The following is a 19,683-nucleotide window of genomic DNA, read 5'->3' on the forward strand; positions in this document are numbered from 1 at the left end:
TTGATCATATTGGAGCCTAAAGAAATGGGGTTTCATTGATATAGACGGGAGGCTTTAAGTGTGTACAATGATTCATTTCATCTTTTCACGGGCACATTGGAAGCTGATTGGTATCTCCAAGGGTTGCTCCTGACACTTTACTACCAGAGCAAACTGCCTTAATGTTGGGACGACAGGGGTGTCTGGGGTTATGGGGAGAAGGCAGGAGAATGGGGTTGAGAGGGAGAAATAAATCAGCCATGATTGAATGGCGGAGCAGACTCGATGGGCCAAATGGCCTAATTCTGTTCCTATCACATGAACATGAACTAAATCTGTTCCTCTGTCTGATGATCTTAACAACTCTGTGCTAATTCTTACAGCATTCCCATCCCTCTTCTTGTTCCACTATTCTCTCTCATATAAGCTTCAACTCCCTCTTTTCTCCTGCACATTCCTGAACTTAAGGAATGATTTACAGTGGGCGGCACAGTGGCACAGCAGTAGAGTCGATGGGCCAAATGCCCTAATTCTGCTCTTATAATTTATGAACCTATGACATGTCAAATAGTTCTGAATGGCTGGGCAGTTTTCAAAGATCATGGCGCAAACATCAATAAAATGTCCCCAAGAAACTTCATAACATTCAATCTTCAGAGAAGAAATTGGCATCAGGCGTCCCAAAGGATATTTACATGGTTGATGTATGGGGTGGGGGTATGGAACAAGCTGCCAGAGGAGGTAGTTGAGGCAGGGTCTATCGCAACGTTTAAGAAACAGTTAGACAGGTACATGGTTTGGAGGGATATGGGCCAAACGCTGGTGGGTGGGATGAGTGTAGCTGGGACATGTTGGCCGGTGTGGGCAAGTTGGGCCGAAGGGCCTGTTTCCACGCAGTATGACTCTATGACATAAGGCTTGGTCAGAGAGCTAGATTTTAAGTAGATAAATCATACTTATTTTGGTGAAAAAGGTTTTTATACATCAGATAAATATTTTGTTAAAATGTTGATGTAATATCCACTTACTATACGGAACACTGCTATCATCAACTCAAATTCTTGCTTCCCCAATACAGAGATGAAGGCTTGAGGTATAAACAATACAAGCAATGCCAAGGGATCGTTTCAATTAGCATGTTGTTTTGAATTTTTCCCTTTCAATTTTTCGGGACCTGTTTGGCCTGGTTAGAGTGGTTATGGAGAGGATGTTTACACTAGTGGGAGAGTCTAGGACCAGAAAGCACAGCCTCAGAATAAAAGGATGTACCACTAGAATGAGATGAGAAGGGATTTCTCTAGGGTGGTGAATCTATGGAATTCATTGCCACAGGCGGCTGTCGAGGCCAAGTCAATGGATATTTTTAAGGCGGGGATTAACATTGACAGATTCTTGATTAGTGAGGGTGTCAAAGGTTATGGGGAGAAGGCAGTTGAATGGGGTTGAGAGGGAAAGATAGATCAGCCATGGTTGAATAGATTTGATGGGCTGAATGGCTTAACTCTGCTCATATGACTTATGAAAACTAGTGATCTGTATTGCCCTGAGTGGTCCCTTTCTCTAGCACTAATAAAATGCAAAGAAAGTGCGGCACGGTGGCGCAGCTGTAGAGTTGCTGCCTTACAGCGGCAGAGACCCGGGTTCGATCCTGACTACGGGTGCCATCTGTATGGAGTTTGTACGTTCTGCCTGTGACTTGCGTGAGTTTCCTCTGGGATTATCAGTTTTCTCCCACACTCCATAGACGTAACAGGTTGGTAGGCAAATTGGCTTGGTAAAAATTATAAATTGTCCCGAGCGTGCGTGGAATTGTGTTAGTGTGCAGGGCTCGCTGGTCTGCGCTGACACGGTGGGCCGAAGGGCCTGTTTCTGTGTTGTATCTCTGAACTAAACTAAACTAAACCTTTCTGGTATGTTTGGTCTCTATCACAAGTGAATCTTAAAAATGTCGCCCCCTTTAATAATTCATACTTTCCAGGGGAAAGGGTGATGATGACGACTGCATTTTGCGACCATTATAAGTGAACTATATTCATTTAAAAAAGAATCAGTCACCACCCACCCACCCACCCACAATATTCTTATTTCATGTGTCAAGGGAAATTTCTCCTCACTGCTGATATGTTAACTTATTGCCAATGTAGCAAGAACCTTCCAATTGCTACACAACATTCCACGACTAATTAACGCTGTGATTCATAATGGTAGTCCTTGTGGTCTGCTCCATTATTAGCCCGGCAACAAGGAGTCTGCTGGTGAAACTCAGCCAAATTCACTTATTCTTGGTAGTCCTCTGCGGAGACAAAGTGCCGGTCGAGAACCTGCGTCCAATCTAGATGCCGTGTCTCTATCTAAAACGTCAATTATCCCTTTGCCCGCGCATACGCTGCCTGACTCGTTGTTGGATGTTGGACTCGTCATGGATGATCAGCCACGATCGTATTGAATGAATGGTGGTGCTGGCTCGAAATGCTGAATGGCCCGCACCTGCACCTATTTTCATTGTTGTTCCTCCAGCAGCTTACTTTGCTCCAAATTCCAGCATTGAGGCCACATTTTGAGTATAGTGTTCAGTTTTGGACACCATGTTGTAGGAATGATGTTGTCAAGCTGGAAAGGGTGCGGAGAAGATTTACAATGATGTTGCCAGGACGCGAGGGGGAGGTTGAGTAGGCTGGGACGCTATTCCTTGGAGCGCAGGAGGATGAGGGGTGATCTTAAAGAGGTTGTCAAAATCATGAGAGGAATAGATCGGACAGACGCAAAGAGTCTGTTGCCCAGAGTAAGGGAATCAAGAACCAGAGGACATCGGTTTTTAGGTGAGGGGGGAAAGATTTAATAGGAACCTTAGGGGTAACTATTTCACACAAAGGGTGGTGGGTGTATGGAACGAGCTGCCGGAGGAGGTAGTTGAGGGAGGGACTGTCACAATGTTTAAGAAACATTTAAACGGGTACTTGGATAGGACAGAGGTTTGGAGAGATATGGACCAAACGCAGGCAAGTGTTACTAGTGTAGAAGGAACATGTTGGCTAGTTTGGGCAAGTTGGGCCGAAGGGACTGTTTCCACGCTGTAGGCTTTATGACTGTAACTCTATCTGCAGTCTCCAAGATATTGTGCGATTCACCTCTACTCATTATGGACATGGGATTTTGCCTATGGAACTAGGGTGTTACAATGCTGGGAACTATATTCTGCATTCTGTATCTTCCAGTTTGCTTTATCTATTGTACTTGAGTTGGACTCGATTGTATTTACGTACGGTATATTTGACCTGTTTGGTGAACATACAAAACAAAGCTTTTCACTGTACCTCGGTACATGTGACCATAATATCCCTCAATGGGCTTGCCCCCTCCTACATTAAAAGTCTTCTCACCGCCACTCCACCTCCAGGTCCCTCAGATCGGCCGACTTGGGGCTGCTGAATATCCCGCGGTCTAGGCATAAGCTCAGGGCGACCGACCGCGCCTTTGCGGTTGCAGCTCCTAGACTGTGGAACAGCAGCATCCCCCTTCCCATCAGAACTCCATCGACTCCTTTAAGTCAAGACTAAACACTCATCTTTACTCTCAAGCCTTTCCTGACGTCCACTGAGCGAGGACTATATGTATATATGTATGTAGTTTGTTTGTTTACACTATTCTTATAACAAATGTAAAGCACTTTGGCCAATGAGAGTTGTTTTTTAAATGTGCTGTATAAATAAATGTGACTTGACTTAATTACTCTGCATCTTCCCTTTTACTCTACCAATCGTACTTGGGTTTGACTTGATGTTTAAGAAGGAACTGCAGATGCTGGAAAAATCGAAAGTAGACAAAAGATGCTGGAGAAACTCAGTTGGTGAGGCAACATCTATGGAGAAAAGGAGTAGGCGACGTTTCGGGTCAAGACCTTCTTCAGACTGAATGTGAGAAGGGAGAGGCGGGGGGAAGTAGATTATGTGGGAGAGCTGGGAAGGGGGAGGGGAAGGAGGGAGAAAGCAAGGACTACCTGAAATTAAAGAAGTCAATGTTCATACCTCTGGGGTGTAAACCACCCAATGTCTTTTTACATGGCATTGTCTGATCGGATTGGATAGTATGGAAAATAAAGCTGATCACTGTACATGGCACCTAATGAACCGTAACCAGGATATTCACTCGCCATTATACTTCCAAAAGAGAGCTAGATAGGCCTCTTAAAAACAGCGGAGTCAGGAGATACGGGAAGAAGGCAGGAACGTTGGGTACTGATTGGGGATGATCAGCCATGATCACATTGAATGGCGGTGCTGGCTCGAAGGGCCAAATGGCCTACTCCTGCACTATTGTCTATAGTGTATTGTCTAATGTCTAATGTCAGGCAACTGTTACTTCTGCGCCATGTAATATCTTATAGTTACATCTTAGTTTCATTAGTTTGCAAAATGTGTTTGGAGCTATTTAACTCAGTAAGCTCAAGTGTTTGGATTTGTTTCTAAGGGTGCTCAATGGTTGTCCACCTAAAATGTCTGGCAATGATCAGGTCAAAATGCTGAAGTAACTCAGCGGTTCTGGCAACATCTCTGGAGAAAAGGAATGGGTGACATTTCAGGTCGGGACCCTTATTCAGACTCACGGATAGAATGGGGGGGGGGGGGGGAGGGGGGGCTGTGGGTTCTGGAGGTGAGAGAAGGACCAGAAGTGAATGGTTCCATGAAGGTCGAGTCGCAGGTAGATAAGATGGTCAAAAAGGCATTTGGCACTTTGGCCTTCATCAGTCAGAGCATTGAGTATAGAAGTTGGGAGGTCATGTTGCAGTTGTATAAGACGTCGGTGAGACCACATTTAGAATATTGTGTTCAGTTCTGGGCACCATGTTACAGGAAATATGTTGTCAAGCTTGAAAGGGTTCAGAAAAGATTTACAAGGATGTTGCCAGGACTAGAGGGTGTGAGCGATAGGGAGAGGTTGAGTAGGCTGGGTCTCTATTCCATGGAACGTAGGAGGATGAGGGGAGATCTTATAGAGATATACAAAATCATGAGAGGAATAGATCGGGTAGATGCACAGAGTCTTTGACCCAGAGTTGGGAAATTGAGGACCAGAGCACATAGGTTCAAGGTGAAGGGGAAAAGATTTAATAGGAAACTGCGGGGTAACTTTTTCACACAGAGGGTGGTGTGTGTGCGGAACAAGTTGCCAGAGGAGGTAGATGAGGCTGGGACTATCCCATCGTTTAAGAAACAGTTGGACAGGCACATGGACAGGACAGGTTTGCATGGTTATGGACCAAGTGCAGGCAAGTGGGACTAGGGTAGCTGGGACATTGTTGGCTGGTGTGGGCAAGTTGGGCAGAAGGGCCTGTTTCCACACTGTATCACTCTATGACTCTATGACAAATCAGGGCCAAATCAGGAGGAGACATCTGCCCATGACTGTCCACCTTGGGGGGCCTAGATACTGGGTTGGGCCAAGGTGGAGGAAACCAGAATGTAATGGTATGTTTCAGAGGCTGGACAAATAATCTGTGGGTGGACACAAAAAGCTGGAGTAACTCCGCGGGTCAGACAGCATCTCGTTGCCTGTCCCCGCTGAGTTACTCCGGCTTTTTGTGTCTATCTTCGGTTTTAACCAGCATCAGCAGTTCCTTCTCACACATATCATCTTTGGGATGAGTGACCAGATGGTTTCCAGCAGTTCAGTTTAGTTTGGAGATACAGCATGGAGGCAGAGCTCTTCAGCCCGCATGTGTTCATTCACGCTGACCACTGATCGCCCCGTCACACTGGTTCTGTGCGGTTTCCCACTCTCTGACCCACTCTCTACACATTAGGGGGCACATTAGTCGCAGAGGCAAACCGACCCACAGACAGACCTGCGCGCACATCACTGTGATGCGGGAGGAAAGCTGAGCGCCCGGAGGAAACCCGTATGGTCGGCAGGGGAGACCGTGCAAACGCCACGCAGACGGCACCCGAGGTCAGGATCGAACCTGGGTCTCTGGCGTCGTGAGGCGGCAGCTCTACAAAGCCTACCAACTGTGTCACCAAGTGGCCAAAGGAAATCGAACACGTTTTTCCTCCCACATCCCAAAGACGTGAGCAGGTTTGTGGGTTAATATGCCTCTGTAATTGAACACATACGTTGAACAATTATTGATGATGTTGAGTGGCTCTACGGTTTAGCACAGCTGCTGCCTCACAGCTGGACTGATCCAGGTCCAATCCCAACCTCTGGCGCTGTCTGTGCGGAGTTTGCACGTTCTCCCTGTGACAGTGTGGGTTTCCTTTGGGTGTTCTGATTTTGTTCCGCGTCCTAAAGATATACTGGGGGGTTAATTGGCCACGGTAACTCTGTGTGGTGCAGATTGGTGGTGAGAATGTGCAATGAATGGGATATGGGTGAAGAATTAGTTGGGGGGGGGGAGGGGGGAGAATGGGATTACTCTAGTGAGCTGAATTTGACTTGGTGGGCTGAATGGTCTAATCTATCTCTCAAAGTGGGACACAAAGCGCTGGAGTAACTCAGCGGGTCAGGCAGCATCTCTGGATAACGTTTCAGGTCACACCCTTCTTCAGCCTGAAGGAGGGTCCCAACCCGAAATGTCACCTATTCCTTTATCTCCAGAGATGCTGCCTGACCCGCTGAGTTACTCCAGCGCTTTGTGTCTATCTGTAGAATAAACCAGCATCTGCAGTTTCTTTTTATGACATTCTTTGTAAAGTGCGACTTGCCCGATCAGTCATCACCCACAGACCCTTCAGTCAAGGCGGGAAACTAGGGACTGGCCAGAATGCTACATATTTCAGGTCGCCCAGTTAATCGACTGACCCCCTTCAAATCTTTACCCCCTTCAAAAATAATCATGTCGGAATGTCCTCCCCATTGTTGAAGCACTTGAGTGAGTGCCAGAACATCCTGGGGTCAGACACCCCCAAAATACCTGATGATCACCCCTTTTATCCCTTGTCTATTCCCTTGTGTCTATACACTGTAGAATGGATCGATAGTAATCATGTGTTGTCTTTCTGCTGACTGGTTAGCACGCAACAAAAATTTTTTCACTGTACCTCGACACACGTGACAATAAACTGAACTGAGAACAAAACTGTTATATATTTTCAGGGACTCTGTGCAGACGTTACCCTCAGCACCCGGGGAATCACTGGGCTTGTCGCACACCGTGGCAGGGTTCCGTCTGCAAAAGCAGCCTCTCCAAAGCATTAAAAGTAGTGGCCAGAGGATCTGGGGGTGACGCAGGAACTGAAGGAAATCCACATTAAGCAGGAAATGGTGTTGGATAGACTGATGGGACTGAAGGCTGATCAATCCCCAGGGCCCAATGGTCTGCATCCCAGGGTACTTAAGGAAGTGGCTCTAGAAAACGTGGATGCATTGGTGATAATTTTCCAATGTTCTATAGACTCAGGATCAGTTCCTGTGGATTGGAGGGTAGCTCATGTTATCCTACTTTTTAAGAAAGGCGGGAGAGAGAAAACAGGGAATTACAGACCAGTTAGCCTGACATCGGTGGTGGGGAAGATGCTGGAGTCAATTATAAAAGATGAGATAGCCGCACATTTGGATAGCAGTAACAGGATCGGTCCGAGTCAGCATGGATTTACAAAGGGGAAATCATGCTTGACTAATCTGGAATTTTTTGAAGATGTAACTAGGAAAATGGACAAGGGAGAGCCAGTGGATGTAGTGTACCTGGACATTCAGAAAGCATTTGATAAGGTCCCACATAGGAGATTAGTGGGCAAAATTAGGGCACGTGGTTTTGGGGGTAGAGTGCTGACATGGATAGAGAAGTGGTTGGCAGACAGGAAACAAAGAGTAGGGATTAACGGGTCCCTTTCAGAATGGCAGGCAGTGACTAGTGGGGTACCGCAAGGAGCGGTGTTGGGACCGCAGCTATTCACAATACACATCAATGATTTCGATGAAGGGATTCAAAGTAACATTAGCAAATTTGCAGATGACACCAAGCTGGGTGGCAGTGTGAACTGTGAGGAGGATGCTATGAGAATGCAGGGTGACTTGGACAGGTTGGGGGAGTGGGCAGATGTAGGGCAGATGAAGATGAATGCGGATAAATGTGAGGTTATCCACTTTGGTGGCAAATACAGGTGGCAGATTATTATCTAAATGGCGTCAAGTTGGGAAAAGGGGAAGTACAACGGGATCTGGGGGTCCATGCATATCAGTCTATGAAAGTAAGCATGCAGGTACAGCAGGCAGTGAAGAAAGCGAATGGCATGTTGGCCTTTATAACAAGATGAATCGAATATAGGAGCAAAGAGGTCCTTCTGCAGTTGTACAGAGCCCTAGTGAGACCACAACTGGAGTATTGTGTGCAGTTTTGGACCCCTAATTTGAGGAAGGCCATTCTTGCTATTGAGGGAGTGCAGCGTACGTTTACAAGGTTAATTCCCGGGATGGCGGGACTGTCATATGCTGAGCGAATGGAGCGGCTGGGCTTGTACACTCAGGAGTTTAGAAGGATGAGAGGGTATCTCATTGTAACATAAAAGATTGTTAAGGGTTTGGACACGCTAGAGGCAGGAAACATGTTCCCGATGTTGGGGGAGTCCAGAACCAGGGGCCACAGTTCAAGAATAAGGAGTAAGCCATTTAGAACGGAGACGAGGAAACACTTTTTCTCACAGAGGGTGGTGAGTGTGGAATTCTCTGCCTCAGAGGGCGGTGGAGGCAGGTTCTCTGGATGCTTTCAAGAGAGAGCTAGATAGGGCTCTTAAAGATAGCGGAGTCAGGGGAAATGAGGAGAAGGCAGGAACGGGGTACTGATTGGGGATGATCAGCCATGATCACGTTGAATGGCGGTGCTGGCTCGAAGGGCCAAATGGCCTACTCCTGCACCTATTGTCTAAAAGGATCTCGTACTGAGGTCGGATTTATACCTTGTGCCTTGGTGACTCAAATGTCAGGGTTTTAGTGCGCTCAGTCTATCTTCCGACTTGTACTGCCATTTTCACATTGATGTTCTCTCACAAGCACTCTACATTAATGCACGAGTCGTGGTGGCTATGGAGCCTGTGACAGCAAAGTCCCCTCGGAGCTGGCTGATGGCTTTGGAACTTTGGATCTTGCGATCTACAGTCGATTGGCTTCAAGCCGGGGAAGGGATATTTGCATCATGCTTTGGTTCTGTTGAATTGTGGCCACTTGTGTTGAGGACCAGAGGACATAGGTTGAAGGGGAAGGGGAAAAGGTATAAGAGGAATCCGAGCGGTAACTATTTCCAAACAAAAGGGCGGTGGGTGTATGGAACAAGCTGCCAGAGGAGGTAGTTGAGGCTGGGACTTTCCCAACGTTTAAGGAACAGTTAGACAGGTACATGGATAGGACAGGTTTGGAGGGATATGGACCAAATACAGGCAGGTGAGACTAGTGCAGCTGGGATAGGTTGGCTGGTGTGGGCAAGTTGGGCCGAAGGGCCTGTTTCTACGCTGTATCACTCTATGACTAATTGCACCTGCCTGCCCCTGTCCTCGATATCGTAGCCATATATCAAAACAAGATAATGTCCTTCATGGGTACACTTGGGACTGCACTGACTAATCTGATCTCTTGATGGCAAACCCCAATTTCCTGCTTGATTCCCCCTAACTCTTAATGTCCCTGCAGATCAGATATCTATCTCAGCCTCCACAGCTTTCTGGCATATAGGATTCTAAAAATTCATAACCTTCCCAGCAACAACAAAAAACCCCTCCCTCTCATCTCGTTCATTGTAAGTCGCATTATCCTGAAATGATTTCCCGTATTCATTGTTCCCGGTTTGGGCTACTATATATCGGCGGGAGCAAGCGTAGACTTTGCCATCGTTTCGCTGAACACTTATGCTCAGTCCGCCTTGGCCTACACGATCCCCCAGTCGCCAAACATTTTAACTCCCCTTCCCCTTCCCACACTGACCTTTCTGTCCTGGGCCTCCTCCACTGTCAGAGTTGGGCCAGAAACAAATGAGAGGAACAGCACCTCATATTTTGCATGGCCATCCTACAACCCACTGGCATGAAGATTGATTTCTCTAACTTCCAAGTTACTTCTGCATTCCCTCCGCTCCCCTCTCTCTCCCCACCCTAGTTGTCCTCCCAGATCCACTGATCGCATCCTTGTATCTATCTCTCTTGTTCTCACATCCAACAATGGACCATTATGGGCTTCACCCTTCCTAAGGTCAACGGTTGCCAGCCGTGATTTATTCTGGCCTTTTCGCATTTTATTTCCCCCCCACCCCCCCCCCCCCCCCCCTCCACACACCACCCCACCTCACCTCTACATTCAGTCAGACAAAGGGTTCTGACCCAAAATGCCACCTATTCTCTTTTTCCAGAGATGCTGCCTGACGCACTAAGTTACTCCACCATTTTGTGTCTATCATGCAGTTCTGAACTCCCCTCACAGGGGAAATGCCCGCACAGCATGAACACTGTCAAACACCCTCAGAAACTCACCGGATGTATCTGAACTCCTGCGAGTTTAGACCAGTGCTGAATACACCACCTACAAAGCCATTTAGGTGCGTAGTTATTGTGGTATAGAACTGAAAGCAACCTACTCTAAAGTGTCTAGACTGAGAGTAAAATCACACACACTATGGGCTGGCGAGGAAGATCATTAATGTGCTTAGAAAGCTCATCATTGTAAGCAAATGAAATTATCTCAGTGCAATGTATTAATGATTTCTGCAAGAATCCACAGAGAGAATTCAATTGACCACTGGAAAACATTCAATAAACTCAATTATTTGTTGATAATGAACAAAAAATAAAGAAAAAGCAGTGATATATGTTCCCTGCCAATGTCTGATGGTTTCATGTTAAACCAATGAAAGATAATGTCTTTAATACATCAAATTATTTGTGATTTCATCTTGCATAACATTGACTTACCCCGTTTTATTTAATTTAAAAAAAAATGATTTAGCATGAATGGATCACAGTCAGTTATTTCCAAGTAATTTTGCCTCATTCATAAAATTGGATTGAGTGCTTCCTCTTGGCTCTCTTGCAATCCAGTTCTGGATTCTAAAGAAGGGTCCCGACCCGAAACGTCACCCATCCTTTGTTCTCCAGAGATGCTGCCTGTCCCGCTGAGCTACTCCAGCACTTTGCGTCTACCTTCGCTATGCACCAGCATCTGCAGTTCCTGTCCACACTGGAATAGGACCTTTGCCCCACAATGTGTGGGCCAAACATGATGGCAAGGTAAACTGACCGCATCTGCCTGCACGTGATCCAAATCCCCCCATTCTCTGCAGAAGATTGTCCAAGGGAATGTAGGGTTTGTAGGTTAATTGGCTATTGTAAGTTGTCCCTAGATGTATTCAAGACAGAGTTAGATATACCTTAGGTTAGTTTAGTTTAGAGATACAAGACTCCGCCGAGCCCGCACCAACCAGCGATCTCCGCACATTAACACTATCCTATGTACACTAGGGACAATTTACACATACATTAAGCCAATTAACCTACAAATCTGTACGTCTTTGGAGTGTGGGAGGAAACCGAAGATATCGGAGAAAACCCACGCAGGTCACGGGGAGAGCGTACAAACTTCGTACAGACAAGCACCCGTAGTCGGGATCGAACCCGGGTCTCTGGCGCAGTAAGCGCTGTAAAGCAGCAACTCTACCGCTGTGGCATCATGGTCTTAGGGCTAATGGAATCAAGGGATATGGGGAGAAAGCTGGAATTGGGGGGGAGGGGTACTGATTTTGGATGATTGGCCATGATCATATTGAATGGCGGTGCTAGCTCGAAGGGCCAAATGGCCTTACTCCTGCACCTATTTTTCTATGTTTCTGGTGTGTTGGAGAGTGCTAGTGCACGGGGTAATTGCCACTGTCCTGGGATGCGTGTGGCTGGGAGCTCTTGGGGAAACATGGTCTGACTGCCATTGTGCCGAATTGCTGGCTCTGTGCGTTATTCACACATATCCACGAGCACCCATTCCCTCCCTCTCAACACCCTCTGACATCCTGACCGCTGATTCATGTGCCCCATAGACCCACCCAGACCTACCTTCCAAAGTCCCTTCCCTCACACAGGCATTCACCGTAATGGCCTAGGTCACTTACTGTGATGATTCAAGGGAACTTTATTGTCATGTGTACTTGGACGTGAATCGCTTTGTTTTGCATACAATCCGATAAAATCATACAGCAGACCACACCTAGGCCGTACACAAGAGTCACCACATTTCTGGTGCTGACAAAGTTATACTTAAAGTGCATTAAACAGACTTATCTTCCCCTCACAGCAGTGAACCAGGCCCGGGTCTCCCTATGATCTTGGTGCCCCCCTTCAATCTCAGAGGCCCTTCTGCCCCCCCCCCCCCCCGCACCATCGTTCACAGTGCCAAGCTCAATCCACCAAAATCATGGGTTCAATATACCCTAAACACCAACCACTGGCTTGATAGGGCCCAAGGCCAACTTCCCCATTCATAAGATATCATAGATCGTAAGTGATAGGAGCAGAATGAGCCATTTAGCCCATCAAGTCCACTCCGCCATTCAATCATGGCTGATCTATCTTTCCCTCTCAACCCCATTCTCCTGCCTTCTCCCCATAACCCCTGACAATCGTACTCATCAAGAATCAATCTACCTCTGCCTTAAAAATATCCACTGACCTGGCCTCCACAGCATTCTGTGGCAAAGAGTTCCACAGATTCACCAGCCACTGATTTAATTCTGAACTAATCCCGGCCTTGATTGTACTTTTGGCAATGAGCCGTTGACGCAAACAGTCGATAGCCTATAACGTTTTCGCCATTCCCACACTGGAACCTGGAGGCAAAACATCTTTGGATGCCACGCCCCACTTGTCCACCTCTTCCAAATACATCTCGTTCTCCCTTGGGAATTTAGGAATCAAACTGGTGTACCGTTTGCGGTTGAGGTTTAGGGTGGCGATCTGGACTGAGTTGGGAAGTGAACTTGGCCATTACTGTGCATGCAGGTTTGAGAGAAGACGGAATCACCATAAAGAAGCAGAAAAATCAGAATTGATTTAAGAACTGCCGTCCCGTCATGGAGACTTTTCCTTCACCAAGTGGTGGCCTTCTCTGGGGCAAACCTCCATGATTAACTGCTGCATGATAAGTTTAGTTTAGAGATACATTGCGGAAACAGGCCCTTCGGCCCACCGAGTCCGCGCCGACCAGCGATCCCCGCACATTTTGGTCTCCTATTCTGAGGAAAGACATTCTTGCCATAGAGGGAGTACAGAGAAGGTTCACCAGACTGATTCCTGGGATGTCAGGACTTTCATATGAAGAAAGACTGGATAGACTCGGCTTGTACTGGTTAGAAATTTGAAGATTGAGGGGGGGGGGATCTTATAGAAACTTACAAAATTCTTAAGGGGTTGGGCAGGCTAGATACAGGAAGATTGTTCCCGATGTTGGGGAAGTCCAGAACAAGGGGTCACAGTTTAAGGATAAGGGGGAAATCTTTTAGGACTGAGATGAGGAAAACATTTTTCACACAGAGAGTGGTGAATCTCTGGAATTCTCTGCCACAGAAGGTAGTTGAGGCCAGTTCATTGGCTATATTTAAGAGGGAGTTAGATGTGGCCCTTGTGGCTAAAGGGACCAGGGGGTATGGAGAGAAGGCAAGTACAGGATACTGAGTTGGATGATCAGCCATGATCATATTGAATGGCGGTGAAGGCTCGAAGGGCTGAATGGCCTACTCCTGCACCTATTTTCTATGTTTCTATTAACTCTACCCTACACACACTGGGGACAATTTACACATACACCAAACCAATTCACCTACAAACCTGTGCGTTTTTGTAGCGTGGGAGGAAACCGAAGATCTTGGAGAAAACCTGGGAGAACGTACAAACTCCGTGCAGACAGCACCCCTAGTCGGGATCGAACCTGGATCTCCGGAGCTGCAAGCGCTGTAAGGCAGTCACTACTACCGCTGCGCCACCGTGCCGCCCTGCAGCAAACCTTTGCATTCGATCATGGATATGCTTAGAACCAAATACAGGAAGATACAGACAATTCAGAGCTGACAGAAACAGTTCATCCTGGCCTTTAAACGAAAAGCCACACCAGAGGGGAGAAAACAGGGGAGCGAGACATACTAGACCACTCTCCATTGACACTTACCCTACATATCGCTACTAATCAATGCTCTCCAGAACTTCCTCAGCGAGTCGGGAAGGTGTGCCTCCGTTTTCTAGTGCAAGCAATTGGGAGCACCTTGTAGCCAAGCCACAGCGACTCCATAATTAGTTTTGAGGTAACATTTTCATGACCACACTGCAATAACTGACACATTTTTTTTAATGCCAAATACTGCCCTTGTCTACAGCAAAAGTGTGAGTGGCATCACAGGAGGTGACAAAAGTAATATTTGAAGTTGACAAAGAATAAGAAGTTATGTAATGAGCAGATGAGATGAGCAATAGGCATTGAAAACACTTCTTAGTGAGAATTACAAGCTTTCCAACCATGGATTCTCAGGGCTTCTGGACAGCTTTTGTTATGGCTGGTCTTGGAAAAAAAAATGTCTTTACATTGACCCTGCACCATGGGTAAAAAAAACCCCATAAAACATTTAAAACTACGACGGTTTCAAGGTTGTATTTGGTTCTAACATTTAATCCTGAGATGGTAAGAGTTAATCGAGTATGGAAACAGGCCCTTCAGCCCAGCTTGCCCATGCCGACCAACATGCCCTTTCTACACTAGTCTCACTGGCCCGTGTTTAGAAACATAGAAATTAGGTGCAGGAGTAGGCCATTCGGCCTTCGAGCCTGCACCGCCATTCAATATGATCATGGCTGATCATCCAACTCAGTATCCCGTACCTGCCTTCTCTCCATACCCTCTGATCCCCTTGGCCACAAGGGCCACATCTAACTCCCTCTTAAATATAGCCAATGAACTGGCTCAACTACCTTCTATGACAGAGAATTCCAGAGATTCACCACCCTCTGTGTGAAAAAAGTTCTCCTCATCTCGGTTCTAAAGGATTTCCCCCTTATCCTTAAACTGTGACCCCTTGTCCTGGACTTCCCCAACATCGGGAACAATCTTCCTGCATCTAGCCTGTCCAACCCCTTAAGAATTTTGTAAGTTTCTATAAGATCCCCTCTCAATCTCCTAAATTCTAGAGAGTATAAACCAAGTCTATCCAGTCTTTCTTCATAAGACAGTCCTGACATCCCAGAATCAGTCTGGTGAACCGTCTCTGCACTCCCTCTATGGCAATAATGTCCTTCCTCAGATTTGGAGACCAAAACTGCACGCAATACTCCAAGTGTGGTCTCACCAAGACCCTGTACAACTGCAGTAGAACCTCCCTGCTCCTATACTCAAATTCTCTTGCTATGAAAGCCAACATACCATTTGCTTTCTTTACTGCCTGCTGCACCTGCATGCCTACCTTTAGCCCACATCCCTCTAAACCTTTCCTATCCATGTACCTGTCCAAACCTTGCTGTGGATATTAATATGTGGGGCTGGGATTAAATTGTCAGGATAGCAGTGCAAACTATTCAACAACCTTAATAAATTTAGTCAAGGAAATACAATACCGATTTAAAAAAAAATAGCCTTGATTTATAGTGTCCACAAAACTACGGATTATTTAGACTTGAGACTTTATAGATACAGCGCAGAAACAGGCCCTTCAGCCTATCGAGTCCACGTCGACCAGCGATCACCCCGTACAATAACACTATCCATGTACTAGGGACAATTGTTATAACTTACAGAGGCCATTTAACCTACAAACCTGTACGTCTTTGGAACGTACAAACTCAGTACAGACAGCACCCGTAGTCTCCAGTGCTCCTAAACGCGGGTCTCTGGCGCTCTTAAGGCAGCAATACTGTTGCACCACTGTGCCGCCCTTAATTACAAGATCAAAGATTATTGTAGAAACTCTTCTCGTTAATTAACATCCCCTCAAGGAAGGAAATTTGCTGCCTTTAACCAGGTCAGACCTAGTGCAGGCAACTGTTAATTGCAGACCATTCAGTTGTATCATAACCTCAAGGTTAGAAGCCACTGTGGTTTCAAAAAGCCATCTCCCTATCACTTCCTCAAGAGCTATTACGGATTGGATAATAAATGCTGACCTTGCCAGTAATGCCACATCCTGAATCAACCATAAATTAAAATCTAGCAGATGCACTAATTCAATGTAGTTTTTGACAGTGGAAATTTTATTATTCTACTGAGGTAACACCTAGCAGGGTTCCAAATTAGTTTTGTTTAGAGATACAGGGTGGAAACAGGCCCTTCGGCCCACCGAGTCTGCTCCGCCCAATGTCCCACCTGCACGCTAGTTCTATCAAAAGACAATTTACACTGCAAACCAATTAACCTACAAACATGCACGTTTTTTTTTTTTGGAATGGGGGAGGAAACCGCAGCACCAGCTCCATGCGGCCACAGGGAGAAGGTGCGAACTCAGGAGAAGTAGCACATGGATCACACCCGGATCTCTGGCGCTATGAGGCAGCAACTCTACCGCTGCGCCACTGTGCAGTGGTAGAGTTGTGTTAAACTGTTTTTGAGAAAGACAGACGCAAGTAAAAACTTACCACCTCTGCTTATAGTACTGGCAATATGTTGGCAGGCAATTTCAATGACAGCAAAAATTGATGAGACCAAGTGGCAGACTGTAACATTATTTGAACCTTGCCATTATAACTTGCAGCGGACTATTGGGGATCTTTCATCACACGGGACAGTTTCAATAGTTTCAATTGGGAAATGCTATTGTACACATTTTCGTTCTTCTGTGACCTTTTTGATGATGTTGGCATTTGGACGTCTTAATGCGAAAATCTTGTCTCAGTGTTGTTTTATCATTTGAGACTGTCATTGAAGCTTAGTGGTTAGTAGCTACACTTGCTTATTTTTAATCAGATATAGTTCGGTCTCCATTATTATGCTTGTGACAGGAAGGTTAAGCCAAACAGTTAAGATAAAAGTACGATTGATGGCCGTGCAATGCAGGAAGAGATTACAAGGAATAAATAACCTATGTTATCCGCTGTATATATATTATAATAATCTTCTAAAATAACCTACTTTGTGTACTGGCGAGTTTTTCCTGTTACACCCAACTCTTATACCAAGCATTCTCGGGTCAGACATAGTCTCTACCTCTTTTCCTGCCAACTTCACCACCAATTCCCTTCCCTACTCGCTAAAGGTCGAAACAATATGACCTGCCTTTCTGCACCTTGTTCCACGCTGACTTTGACCTCGCGTCATTTCCTTATTTCCACTCTACGCTTTCCTGTCTCTATCTCCAGGAGGGAAAAAAAAATGTTTTTGATTTTAAATGTTTCTGGTCAATTAAATGTTTTTGATGAGCAGAAACAAGGAACTGCAGAAGCTGTTTTACACAAGTAGAACACAAAGTGCTGGAGTAACTCAGCGGGTCACCAAACATCTCTGACATTTGGCTGACATTTCCGGTGCTAGGGACCCTTAAGAAAGAGTCCCGACCCGAAACATCAGCGATTCGATTTCTCCAAAGATGTTGCCTGACACACTGAGTTACTCCAGCATTTTGTCCTTGAATGTTTTAATGTGTCATAGTCATAGAATCATACCACATGGAAACAGGCCCTTCAGTCCAACGCCCACACCGACTAACATGTCCCATCTACATTAGTCCCACCTGCCTGCGTTTGGCCCATATCCTCCTAAACCTGTCCTATCCATGTACCCGTCTAATTGCTTCTTAAATGTTGCACTAGTCCCTGCTTCAACGACCTCCTCCGGCAGCTCGTTCCATACACCCACCACCCTTTGTGTGAAAAAGTCACCCCTCAGATCCCTATTAAATGTTTGCCCAATGTGGAAGAAGCCTGCCTCAGCCATTTACAAAAGGTTACAAGGTGTTCCATCCCTGGGTCATGATTCTGCTAATCATCTCTTTGGGCATTACCTCACTGGCTGGCACCTTCCCCCGCCTGTTCATAACTGGGCAAGGATGCATTGCTGCCACCGTTCATGTTACCAGATATTTAATGGCTTCCAACTCAAGGCACTTCTGTCGATTAAGCTTCCCTTACAGGTAGAGCAATCCCCTTCCATGGGGTATCTGAAGACTTTATTCTGCTTTTCATCACATCACCCAAATCTGTGTAATTATGGTCAAATTAAATCCCTCATAACATTCTTAGACCGCTTTCCAATACAGAACCTACCCATGGGCAATAGAAATTGACAGGAAGGCAAAATACAGTAATATCCATCCCCTTCCGAATCCTCTTGAAAAGGCTCAGCTGTTTTCTGTCATGGTCAGAATAGACTGAGGTTGGGGGGGGGGGAGGGGGGAGAATAGTGACCATCATTTTAATTCATTTTTTTAAGGAAATAAAGGGATGATTACAATAAGTAGACACAGTCCTTTTTTTTATATATAAATATAAGCAGTCAAGTTCTTTTATTAGAAAACCTTGGATAAACTGGATCCAAGGGATATGAAGTAAAGACACAACAGTATAACAAAAAAGAGGGACAGCTGTCTACCGAAAAATAAAGGAAAAACCAAAACGATTTTGTTTTGTGAATGAAAAATGTACCACACCGAGTTTTGTGCGTGCTCCAACCAAAGAATGAACTTTACTCAAAAGATACGAGTTGGGCTTGACAAGGTTCTTTATTAAAAGATGGTTAAAATAAAAAATAAAAAAATAAAAACACGGTCTGCTGTCTAATCCCCAATGATAAGTCACATTATGCCTTTGACCGAGAACAGACAGATAACCTATTAAAAACAAAACTGACCCTCACTGGCCCAGCCCATGGATGGGGGTGGGCTGTTAGGTCTTTGCCAGGTGCCACAGTGAATTTCTCAGGAAGTTTCATTATCTTTTCTAGTGCTGTCTGGCATTTTTTGTCTCACTCTGAATCGATTGTGCTTGACTCGACCTGTCGTACCATCAGTTGTACAGGTGCTAACTGGTAAGCATACACCGTTGGAACTCATGTTACGGAAATGGGGAAAAAATAGGCAGAAAAGGTAAAAGTTTGAAGATTGTAAAGATAACTTCTGATTTATTTTTTTTCCACTTGAAAATGGGACAAACATTTTGGATGTGTGTATGAGTGAAATGGTAGACACAAGCTGAAAACAGTGTGGCTTAGGAAAGGGCTTGATTTTGTACAGAAAACAGAACAATAAATATTTCACAAAGCCAAGCTGATGTGACCTCTGGTCAACACTTCAACATAAAAAAAAGAATAACGTGCATCTGTTTTAAACAGAGCACAACACAAGCAATAATAAATAGTTCAAACCTGTAGTATAAGACCAAATCTCAAGTTACAATAAAAAGCTCTAAATACAGAAATAGAAAAAAAGCTAATAAAATATTTGCCGCCATTACAAATAGGTCCAACTCAAGTGGCATAGATTTGCTTTGCATTTTAAGTACAACTCTTAAAATTACAACAGCACCATTAAAGTGTTTGGTCATGATAAAAAAAAACAACAAGCTATGGACTGTACTCGACAGAGGCAGGATGAAACATAAGTTCTTGAACTTAGAATGTTTTAATCAGAGTTTTTGTTTCTCTTAAATCTCCAAACAGGGACGTTCATGGTGCTCAGGCTAGTGGTAAATGGCAGCTGGGGGGTGGGGTGGGGGGGGTCTTACCTGGTGACGTACTATGGCATAAACTGTTAATGGCCTGAACATTAACCAGAGATGG

The sequence above is a fragment of the Leucoraja erinacea genome, chromosome 9, assembly GCF_028641065.1.
Source record: "Leucoraja erinacea ecotype New England chromosome 9, Leri_hhj_1, whole genome shotgun sequence".
NCBI lineage: Eukaryota > Metazoa > Chordata > Chondrichthyes > Rajiformes > Rajidae > Leucoraja > Leucoraja erinaceus.